This window comes from Nothobranchius furzeri, chromosome 10, assembly GCF_043380555.1.
Source record: "Nothobranchius furzeri strain GRZ-AD chromosome 10, NfurGRZ-RIMD1, whole genome shotgun sequence".
Taxonomy (NCBI): domain Eukaryota; kingdom Metazoa; phylum Chordata; class Actinopteri; order Cyprinodontiformes; family Nothobranchiidae; genus Nothobranchius; species Nothobranchius furzeri.
In genome coordinates this window covers 72,463,293-72,474,486 of record NC_091750.1, presented here as the reverse complement: position 1 = coordinate 72,474,486, position 11,194 = coordinate 72,463,293, and positions in this window count along the sequence as shown.

Below are 11,194 nucleotides of genomic sequence, written 5' to 3'. Positions count from 1 at the left end.
AGAGTAATATGTGGTGTACCGCAAGGCTCGGTGCTCGGACCGAAATTATTCAACCTATACCTGAACGACATCTTTTCTGTATCATCTCGGTTAAAATTTATTATGTTTGCAGATGATACAAATTTCATTTGTATGGGAAAAGATATGAGTAAATTATTACAAGAGGTTGAAAACGAATTGGGTTCAATTAAAAAATGGTTTCATTACAACAAGCTATCACTAAATGAAAATAAAACCAAATTTATGATATTTTCAGGGAAAAGGGACAATGACGGTGCTAAGCTGTATTTAAATGGAGTCCCAATTGAACAAGTACATGAAACTAAATTCCTAGGTGTGATTATTGATAGTAAACTCAGTTGGAAACCACATATCGAATAAATCAAACGACAAGTGTCTAAATCTATTGCTATACTTTATAAAACTAGTGATGTACTAAATAAAAAAGCCTTGTTTTTGATTTATAGCTCTTAGTTATGCCTTATTTGTCTTACTGTGCAGAGGTTTGGGGAAATGCAGGTAAAACGTGTGTTGAGACTGTATTTAAATTACAAAAAAAGGCAATTAGAATAGTTAATAAATTGGGATACCTCGAACCAACCCATAATCTATTTAGTCAAACTAAAACGCTAAAATTAGGAGATATTATTAAAGTAAAAATCTTAGAGATTCTTCATAAAGTAGTTAATAATAATATTTCAAATTGCATAAAAGTTTATTTCAAACCAAGAGATGATCATTATAATCTCAGAGGTGTATTTATGTTTGAATGTGTAAAAGCCAGAACTAATGAGAAACCAAGATGTGTTTCCATTGTTGGTGTGAAATTGTGGAATGAGTTAGATGATGATTTGAAGAAATGTACTTCTTTACTAAAGTTTAAAGCAGGTGTAAAGTGTCACATATTTACAGGGTATGAAAAGTATGTATAGACATTAATGAATTTTCATTGTGGATATTTATATTGGGGAAAATAAAAGAAATGTATATTGGTTATGTATCTTAGGTGGAAAATAGGGTAGGCTAAAATAAGCATTGCTTCTGTCTATTCCTTTTTTGGTTTAAATTCAAGTTGTTAATATTGTTTTGTTTGAAAAGAAAAATTTTATGTTAATGCTATAAACCAAAATAAAGACAGAAAGAAAGAAGAAAGAAGAGTTCCTTAAGGCTGTGGATGTTGTGGGGCTGTGTTGGCTGACGCGGCTCTGCAATATCTCGGGGGCAGTCCCACTGGACTGGCAGACCGGGGTGGTGGTCCCCTTATTTAAAAAGGGGGACCGCAGGGTGTGTTCCAACTACAGGGGGATCACACTCCTGAGCCTTCCTGGTAAGGTCTATTCAGGAGTTCTGGAGAGGAGGGTCCGTCAGACTGTTGAACCTCAGATTCAGGAGGAGCAAAGTGGTTTTCGTCCTGGCCGTGGAACACTGGACCAGTTCTGTACCCTTAGGGGGGTCCTGGAGGGTGCGTGGGAATTTGCCCAACCAGTCTACATGTGTTTTGTGGATTTGGAGAAGGCGTTTGACCGCGTCCCTCGGGGGCCCTGTGGGGGGTACTCCGGGAGTATGGGGAACCAGGCCCTCTGATACGGGCTGTTAGGACCCTGTATGACCGGTGTCAGAGCTTGGTTCGCATTGCCGGCAGTAAGTCAGGCTCTTTCCCAGTGACAGTTGGACTCCACCAAGGCTGCCCTTTGTCACCAATTCTCATAACCTTTATGGACAGGATTTCTAGGTGCAGCCAAGGTGTGGAGGGCATCCGTTTTGGTGGCCTGAGGATCAGGTCTCTGCTTTTTGCAGATGATGTGGTCCTGTTGGCTTCATCAGAATGTGATCTTCAGTTTTCGCTGGAGCGGTTCGCAGCCGAGTGTGAAGCAGCTGGGATGAGAATCAGCTCCTCTAAATCTGAGATCATGGTCCTGAGTCGGAAAAGGGTAGAACGCCTTCTCCGGGTAAGGGATCAATCAATCAGTCTATCAATCAACTTTATTTATATAGTACTTAATCCTACGATACATGCAACCCAAAGTGCTTCACAAATTAAAAAGGCTCCGCATACCCACATTACCTCCCATCCCCAGAATTAAAAAAAAAAACAGTCTGACAATAAAAACCCCTTCACAACACTCCTCCACCGACACACACGCACATACATGCCCCCTTCCCCATGGTAAAAAAAAAAAAAACACGATTGGCTGAGATCAGATGAGCCAGACCAGCTAAGATAAGGACACGCCATCAGGGGAGCCATCCACCTCGACAGCAGCAGACCCACAGCAGCAGCCAAGGCACTGACACCGGGCACCCAGGGCAGGGAGGGCAGAGACCCCAACCACCACCCAGGCACACATGGAAAGCACCCAGGCCACCCCAGCCGACCACCGCCGCCGGGGCAGAGGGCTCCCACAGAGGAAGCACTGGATAAAGGTTAAATTAAGGTAAAAATATAAAATCCAAAGAGCAAAAACGAGAATTGTAATATAAAAAGTTATATCGATATTAAAATAATGTTGATCATAAATCCAGGTAAAAACTGTTTAAAAAGCATGTATAAAGAAGAATACATTAAATAAATAAAATAAATAGATAAAATAAATAAATAAATACATAAAATAAATAAAGAAATCAAGTAATTCATCAATTTAAAAAGTGAGAGTATTCAGTTAAAAGCTAAGCTAAAAAGATGGGTCTTGAGCCTGTTTCTAAAAACATGAACGTTCTCATGGAAAAGGATGAGCATGGATGAGGTCCTGCCCCAAGTGGAGGATTTTTAGTATCTCGGGGTCTTGTTCATAAGTGAGGAAAAACTGGAGCGTGAGATCGATAGGCGGATTGGTGCTGCATCTGCAGTGATGCGGGCGTTGTGCCGGTCTGTCGTGGTGAAGAGAGAGCTGAGTCAGAAGGCGAAGCTCTTGATTTATCGGTCGATCTACGTTCCTACACTCACCTATGGTCACGAGCTTTGGGTAGTGACCAAAAGAACGAGATCTCGGATACAAGCGGCCGAAATGAGTTATCTCCGAAGAGTGTCTGGGCTCTCCCTTAGAGATAGGGTGAGAAGTTTGGTCATTCGGGAGGGGCTTGGAGTAGACCCGCTTGTTAGGTAATTTGATTTTATCCCATATTACCTTAAAGGACGACACACCCTTTGATAGAGAGAGAGTAAATTGATTATTTGTAATGTCCATGTGTGTGTGTCTCAACCAGCCCCCACTCTGCTTCAGCCTTCAAAGCTTTCTCCTCACCTGCTCTGTATACCTGCATTCTGCAATTATCTGGTAGATAATACTTAACCTCCATAACCCTGGAACCTGAAATAAACACACATGACAACCAGGAAGACATTTTACACTGAATTAGCCAAATGGGGGGAGATCACCATGACACATAACTCTCTCCAGAGCTATCTGCCAGGCGACTCCCCCTTCCTCAAGAGCCTTCAGTGGTTTTATTCACCAAATGGATGGGGGGAGAAGGCGGACCTTCTCAAGTTACAGAGTTACAGAGTTCTCTCAATTAACATCTTTGCTCAACCTTTTTATGAACATACCAACACAGAGATTCCTGATGTGTAATGGGCACCTTTTAGGTCTCAAAAAGGTACATTTATAAAAATACCCAACACCGCTGCTCCTCCACATCGAGAGGAGCCAGTTGAGGTGGCTCAGGCATCTGGTCAGAATGCCTCCTGGTGAGGTTTTCTGGGCACATCCAACCAGGAGGAGACCTAAAGGTAGACCCAGGACACGGTGGAGGGACTATGTCTCTCACCTGGCCAGGGAACGCCTTGGGATTCCCCCGGAGGAGCTGGCCCAAGTAGTTGGGAAGAGGGAAGTGTGGGCCTCTCGCCTTAGGCTACTGCCCCCGCGACCCGACTCCGGATAAGAGGATGAAAATGGATGGATGGATGGACACCTATAAGGCATATTGCTGTCACACCAGCCAACACACCGAGCCAGCACAACCCACTGCACACAACGGGCACGCGAACCATCCCACCCCGTGTTCCCACACAACCACCATCGACAAAGACTCACACCCCAGTGAAAACACACAACCCCACCTGGAGGTTCACCCCATACTCACACTTCCACCCCCACCATCTACACCCACCACCAAAGGCGTCCCACAATCCACAGCAGACTCAGGACGTCCAACACCTCGCAAACTTATTCGGAGGACACGTCAGAAAAACCCAACAAGGCCCCTGCCACTGCTGTCACCTCACGGGCCACATTGGACTTGTTGGACACTCCATTCTTCACCCTCCACAAGACCTCAACCAGAAACACCAAAAACTTCCTTTTATCCCTCACAACTACTACACCCGCCCCCACATCCCCACCACCAGTTGACAAAGGCCTATTACAAGGTCCGGACGCGCCACTATTCCGCACCACTATATGACGCACCGCCTCAGCATTCGACACCTTATGCTCAGCCTGAACCTTCCCCACCTCCACCTGGAGGGTGTTTCCTGCATTTTTAAGTTTTAACCCTGTTTCAACACACCTGATTTCAATCAGCAGGTAATTAACAGTCCAGCAGATCTTGGTGCTTCCCTGCATGTTTTAATTGTTTCTCTGCTCCAACACACCTGATGGAGTCACCTATTCAGAAGCTCATTAAGTGCTGCAGAAGCCTGCTAATGACCTGCAGATTAATATCAGGAGTGTTGAAGCAGAGAAACCACTGATGGTGGCCCAGGAGGACCAGGATCTTAGGATGAAAAAAACGAGCATGTGTTCATCACAGGTGTAATAATATTACCTCAGGCTTTGTCCTCGCTCCCCTTTAGAAAGTGTCAGAGCTAAACTGGAGGTGAAACATCACCAGTGCCTGTTAAAATCATCCGTCTCAGGACACAAGTGTAATTTTCTAAGTGCAACCATTTGAGAAAATGCAAAAAAAAATAATAATAATGGAAAACTTGTTTTGCTGTTTAGAAAAAACTTCTAAATTCTATTGAATGTTGCTGCGTTTTATTCCCGATGCTGAGGGTGACCTTAATTCCGCGGTCGTTCCCATTTGCAATTCAAAGACAAAGCTCGGCGCCTTTTCACAGAGACGAGTCAAACATGACCTTCATTACTCAGCAGATGTATTTAGAGATTACAGAATACCCTCCTGCTGCTGCTAAACCCTTCTGAGCTCCGCTGATGGAGGTCCAGGGTTCAAGGTTTTAACCTGAACCTTCGTTTCACAGCAAAACTGCTCGACTGCAAAAGGAAGTTTTAGCTGAAAGCGAGCGGGTCTCCTCTCAGAGCAGAGGTCAGATTTCAGAGAAATGCTGGAGGAAAAAGAACAGATGGGTTTTATTTGTTTCACGGCTGAAGATGTTTAATTCTTTTATGATCAAAAGCACAGAAGATTCACCTGCTAAGACACTCAGAAATACTAAACTCAGCTTAAAAACACAGCTGTCAGATAAAAGAGCCCCAGCAGTCACACCCGAGTGCTTGAGGCTAAATAAATCTACCTGTGTGTGTGTGTGTGGGGGGGGGGGGGGGTACTAAAAATAAAACGGCATCGTTTGATTACCTTCAGAGGCAGAAATAAAGGAAACGTATCATCCATTAGTTGAATATTTTTGTGAAGAAAGTTGAGCAGCAGGATTTAGGATTAATTATGCAGAAAATCTCCCAGGGAGACATGGTCCTGGTTTCTGAGAGAAGGTGAAGAGATGGGACCGTTTTAGTAGGCCAGCTCTATTTTCAGCTGGATGGAAACGGTGAGAACGTTCCTCCAATTTTTCATCTGACTACCAGACGGAGAGCCGGGAGACGGGAGCAGAAATGGAGAGAGGAGGCTACTCGAACATGTCAGCCACTGGGGGGGTGGGGGGTGGATGAAATCACAATCAGCGCGGTCAACAGGTGAATGTCTGCAGCTTCCTGCTTGATTGACGGAGAAAAATCGTATTTTTCAGATGATTTAAAACATTTTACAGGTGGAGGTGTTCCATAACGGCAGAGATGAATTCAGTAAGATGAAACTAACTCTTCCACAAACTAATCATCATGGACACGTGAGACAGACGAGACGTTCAGGTAGACGTCCCCTGTCATTGGTGTTTAGACGATGAGACACCAGGCATCCCAACATGTCCCCGTCTAATCTGATCTGTAGACACCCAACGTCCCTGACGCATGGTAAACGGTCTGTGTTTGTATAGCGCCTCCTTAGGGTTCTACAACCCCCCAAAGCGCTTCACAACACAATCAGTCATTCACCCATTCACACACTGGTGGGGATGAGCTACGATGTAGCCACAGCTGCCCTGATGCGCACTGACAGAGGCGAGGTGGGTTAAGAGTCTTGCGCAAGGTCACAACAGCAGCATTGTCTGGTCGGAGCCGGGATCGAACCTGCATCCTTCTGATTGCTGGACAACCTGAGCTACTGCTGGCCTTCCAGTCAGAAGCATCAACATGCTTAGTGATGTTTGGATCAGAGGTGTCCAATCCCAGTCCTGGAGGGCCTTGTCCAGCATGTTTTGGTTGTTTTCTTACCCCAACACCCTTGATCCAATGGTTAGATCACCTGCTCAGAAGGTAACTGGGCTCAGCAGAAGCCTGTTAATCACCTGTTGGTTAAAATCTGATGAGTTAGAACAGGAAAACAACTAAAACATGCTGGATCAGGATTGGGCACCCCTAGATCTGTGAATCATGATGTCCTTCATCCACCTGGTAGATGATTTCTCCATGAGGCCTCTTTAGTGGACTTCTACTGGCATCAGCTGCTGGTGACCTCTGGCTTTTCCATGATGTCCTACCCAGGGCAGAAGATGAACAGCGAACAATGTCTGGTCTGAAAAGGAGCTGCTGGTCCGCTGTTCCCACCAGTGGGAGAAAGCCTGACTTACTACCGATGAAGTCTGGAGAAGGATGAGCACGGATGTGAACTTGATCTCCATGGACTATTTGTGCAGTTTCCATACCACACAGTTCTCTCCAACCTATTGTCCTTATTTCCATTTTTAATAATCTATAAGATACTACAAATCTCTGAAGTAGAAGTAAAATATTGTGACAGATAAAACAACGGTTTAGTTTCCCTCCTGTTTGCCCTGAGACTGCTGCAGATAGACATCAGCCCCCCGTGACCCTGCATGGATAAGCGGGTTTAGATGATGGATGGTTTCCCTCCTCCTGAGCTATCTGAGGGTTTTTACTGTGCTCTATCAGAGGCTGTTTAAGTGACTCAGTTCCTTTTGTTTGATGCTTGTTTTATGAGTCAGCAGATTTTAAAGAGAACTGGCCATTATCGTCTCCGAGGGGTTTCTATCTTCAGACCTTCTGGTACATCCATTTGGTAAATGTTTAAACTATAAATAAAACCTCCAGGTTTAAAGCCATCTTTAATTTTAAATAATCTTGTATGAAAATCAAAATGATAACATTCTCATTGCTGAAAAAATAGAACCTAGTTTATATTCTGGTCCTTTTCTTTGTTTGGCTCTGTCTTTTATTCCCTGTGATGCGTCTCCCACCACTTCAGAAGCTCTTTGCTCATCTTGCTGACGTGCCTCTTCACCGTCTGAGATATAGCTTTGGGTTCTCCGAGCCCTTCATGGATGTTCTCTGTGTGGCCACTGGTGGGGGTTTATGCAGCCATCTTGCTTTTAGAAGGACGAGGTTTTCTCCTGTGGCTTTTCCAATCATGCTGTACCTGTCTATGTTTTCTAAGGTCCCATCATGACCTTTTAACCTGTAACCTGCCAGCTGAGGCCTGCAGAGTCTGAGATGGAGCTCTTGGGTTTTAAGTCATTTATCTGAACGATGACCTCTGACCTTGTGGCAAACTTTCCGGGTAAGTCAGTAAGTATAAGTTCATTTGAAATCAGGGACAAATACGTTGACTAAGATAGAGTCAGGATCGGTGCTTGGTGCCAAGTGTCACACCCTGTCCTGTCTCCCCTTTTGGTTTAGTCCTGTGTCTCTGTTAATTGCTCCCACCTGCCTCTTGTTTTCCAATCACCCAAACTCCTAGCCCTCTTGTATTTAAACCCCTTCAGTTCTGTGGCTCGTGTTGGATCATTGTTTCTGTGTCAGCGTGTTCATTATTAAAGCCTTTAAACCGTTCATGTCTGATTGTATACCTTCTTCACCCGCGTGTGGATCCTCACTTCCGCTTCGCACTCCAGCACGTCTGACAGAATGCTCCAACCCGTTAAAGAATCCAGCGGAGAGATTCTCCCCTGTGAGTGCCTGCTCCAGTTCCTCTCCTCGGACCACCGGCCGGCTTCTCGTCCTCCGGCATCGCCTCGCTGCAGACGCCGTCACTGACCTTCAGCCTCGGCGATCCTCTCCACCCTCTCGGAGCCAGATGAGAGGTTGGACCGGGAGACGCTTCCGGTGTTGGTACAAGATCTGCTCGGGTGCAAAATTGGCTCAGGGTCCGTCGACTGCCTATGACATCAAAGTAGTTGATTGGCTGAACATGAACCTTACAGAATTACGTAATCACGTTACGTTGTTATCACGTTACGTTGGTCCAGGCAAATCTTTGTGTTGGAAAGATGGACAACTTTTACAAAGAAATCCATCATTACCTCTTTGAAATTGCACTTTTAGCATAGAGCTGCATGTACATTAGGGCTGAACGATTAACTGCATGTGCAATTAAATTGCGATGTGACAAAATGAGATTTTCTAATCGCAAAGGCTGCAATTTGGCAGCGAGTGGTTAGCGCAATGCTAATATACATAGAAAAACCCATAGGAATGCTAATGCTAATATCGCTGATTACATTATTACAAATTATGAATTAGAAACGTGCCAAATGATTACATGTGGAGTCTAATAGAAAGTAAAACTACCATCAATCAAATAAGTACAGACAGGTATTTTAGTAAAGCCAGAAAACTTTTAACTCCAGAGTTTTGGCTAGCAGCTATGAGTGTAACTGAACTACGCATGGACAAGACGTCAAAAACTCTAAACACAAAATACTTCAATAAACGGGACACACTTCTTTCCTGCAAATTCAATTTCACAGGTGTTGCTAATACCTATGATTCTTCAAGGGATGTACTCAAAGAGGAGTTCAACATTATGAATAAAATATAGTGTTTTATTTTACAAATACCATTATAAACACAAACTTACATCTTAAGAAACATTATTTTAATGACGAAACTGCTAAATTCTTTCCAACAGTATAGATTTGTAGTGTATTTTGTCCGAGTGGGCTTGCCGTAGATTGACGTCATCGGCAGTCGAAGGACCCCGAGCCGATTTTGCACCCGAGCAGATCCTGTACCGACACCGGATCGCTCCAGCTTCGTGGGCACCAGACTGGCTGTGTGCTCCCCCGGAGTTGGCCCACGATGTGGGGAAGGATGCCGGGCTCCACCGCAACCCTGTGTCCCGGGACAGAGCCGCGAGCTCGCCGCTGCCCCGGCTCGGTGCGCCAGCTTGGACCCGCCCCCAGTCAGACCAGCAGTCCTGTCTCTGGTCCAATCAGCGCCTCCTTCATCTGCAGGTGGAGGAACCACGCCTACAGCCTAGCTGACAGAGCTTGCCAGTCTCCGGGCAGAGCTTGGCCGGGTCTGTCAGCTCGTCAGCCTCCAGGAGTCCCGCCTGGACACCCTGTCCACCCCGAATCACCAGGAGAAGGTGTCAGTCCAGTCAGCAGCTTCCTCGTCTCAGGGCCAGAGGAGCGAGCCCGCGGTCCACCTGGCAGAGCTCGCCGATCTCCGGGCTGAGCTGGCCCAGCTCCATCAGAGCCTCAGTCTCAAGGAGCTCCAGTTGGACAATCTATCCTCCCTGCTCTCCCAGTTTCTGGCACCACCAGTTCAGTCAGCTCCAGTTCCAGCGGTGGTGGTCCCGGAGGTCGCATCGCATCCTGTTCCAGCGGTGGTCCCGGTGGATGCACCACATCCAGTTCCCGTGGTGGTCCCGGAGGTCGCACCGTATTCTGTTCCAGCGGTGGTCCTGGAGGTCGCACCGCATCCGGTCCAGCCTGTCCAAGCGGTCCCATCTGCAGCAACTCCTCCTCCACTCCAGAAGCCGGCGGTCCAGAGGCCAGCGGTCCAGAAGCCGGCGGTCCAGAGGCCGGCGGTCCGGAAGAAGACAGTCCAGAAGTCGACGCCCCCGGACCAGAAGTCAACGCCCCCAGTCCAGAAGTCGACGGTCCAGAAGTCGACACTCCCGGACCAGAAGTCGACGCCCCTGGACCAGAAGTCGATGGTCCAGAAGTCAACGGGCCAGAGGCCGACGCCCCCGGACCAGAAGTCGACGGAGGTCGATGCCTCTTCCAGTCCTGTGGTCGACGCCTCTTCCAGTCCAGTGGTTGACGCCGTCTCCTGTCCCGTGGTCGACGCCGTCTCCAGTCCCGTGATCAATGCCGTCTCCAGTCCCGTGGTCGACGCCGTCTCCAGTCCAGTGGTCGACACCGTCTCCAGTCCAGTGGTCGATGCCACCTCCAGCCCAGAGGCCGACGACGCCGCCTCCAGCCCAGAGGCCGACGCCGCCGCCTCCAGCCCAGAAGCCTAAGCCGACGCCTCCAGCCCAGAGGCCGACAATGACGCCTCCAGCCCAGAGGCCGCCGCCGCCGCCGCCTCCAGTCCAGAGGCCGACAACGCCGCCTCCAGTCCAGAAGTCAAGGACGTCTCCTCCGGCGTCTCTGCCTCCGTTCACCACCAGTCCTGCCCTCATCAGGTGCGGGCCCCCAAGAGTCCATCCTCGTCTCCTCCTCTGTCCCAGACGCAGGCCTCCTAGAGCTCGTCGTCGCCTCCTCCTCTGCCCCAGATGCAGGCCCCCAAGAGCCCGTCGTCACCGCCTCCTCTGCCACAGATGCATGCCCCCAAGAGCCCGTCGTCACCGCCTCCTCTGCCACAGATGCAGGCCCCCAAGAGCCTGTCGTCGCCTCCTCCTCTGCCACAGATGCAGGCCCCCAAGAGCCCATTGTCACTGCCTCCTCTGCCACAGACGCAGGCCCCCAAGAGCCCGTCGTCACCGCCTCCTCTGCCACAGACGCAGGCCCCCAAGAGCCCGTCGTCACCGCCTCCTCTGCCACAGTCGCAGGCCCCCAAGAGCCCGTCGTCACCGCCTCCTCTGCCACAGACGCAGGCCCCCAAGAGCCCGTCGTCACTGCCTCCTCTGCCACAGACGCAGGCCCCCAAGAGCCCGTCGTCACTGCCTCCTCTGCCACAGACGCAGGCCCCCAAGAGCCCGTCGTCACCGCCTC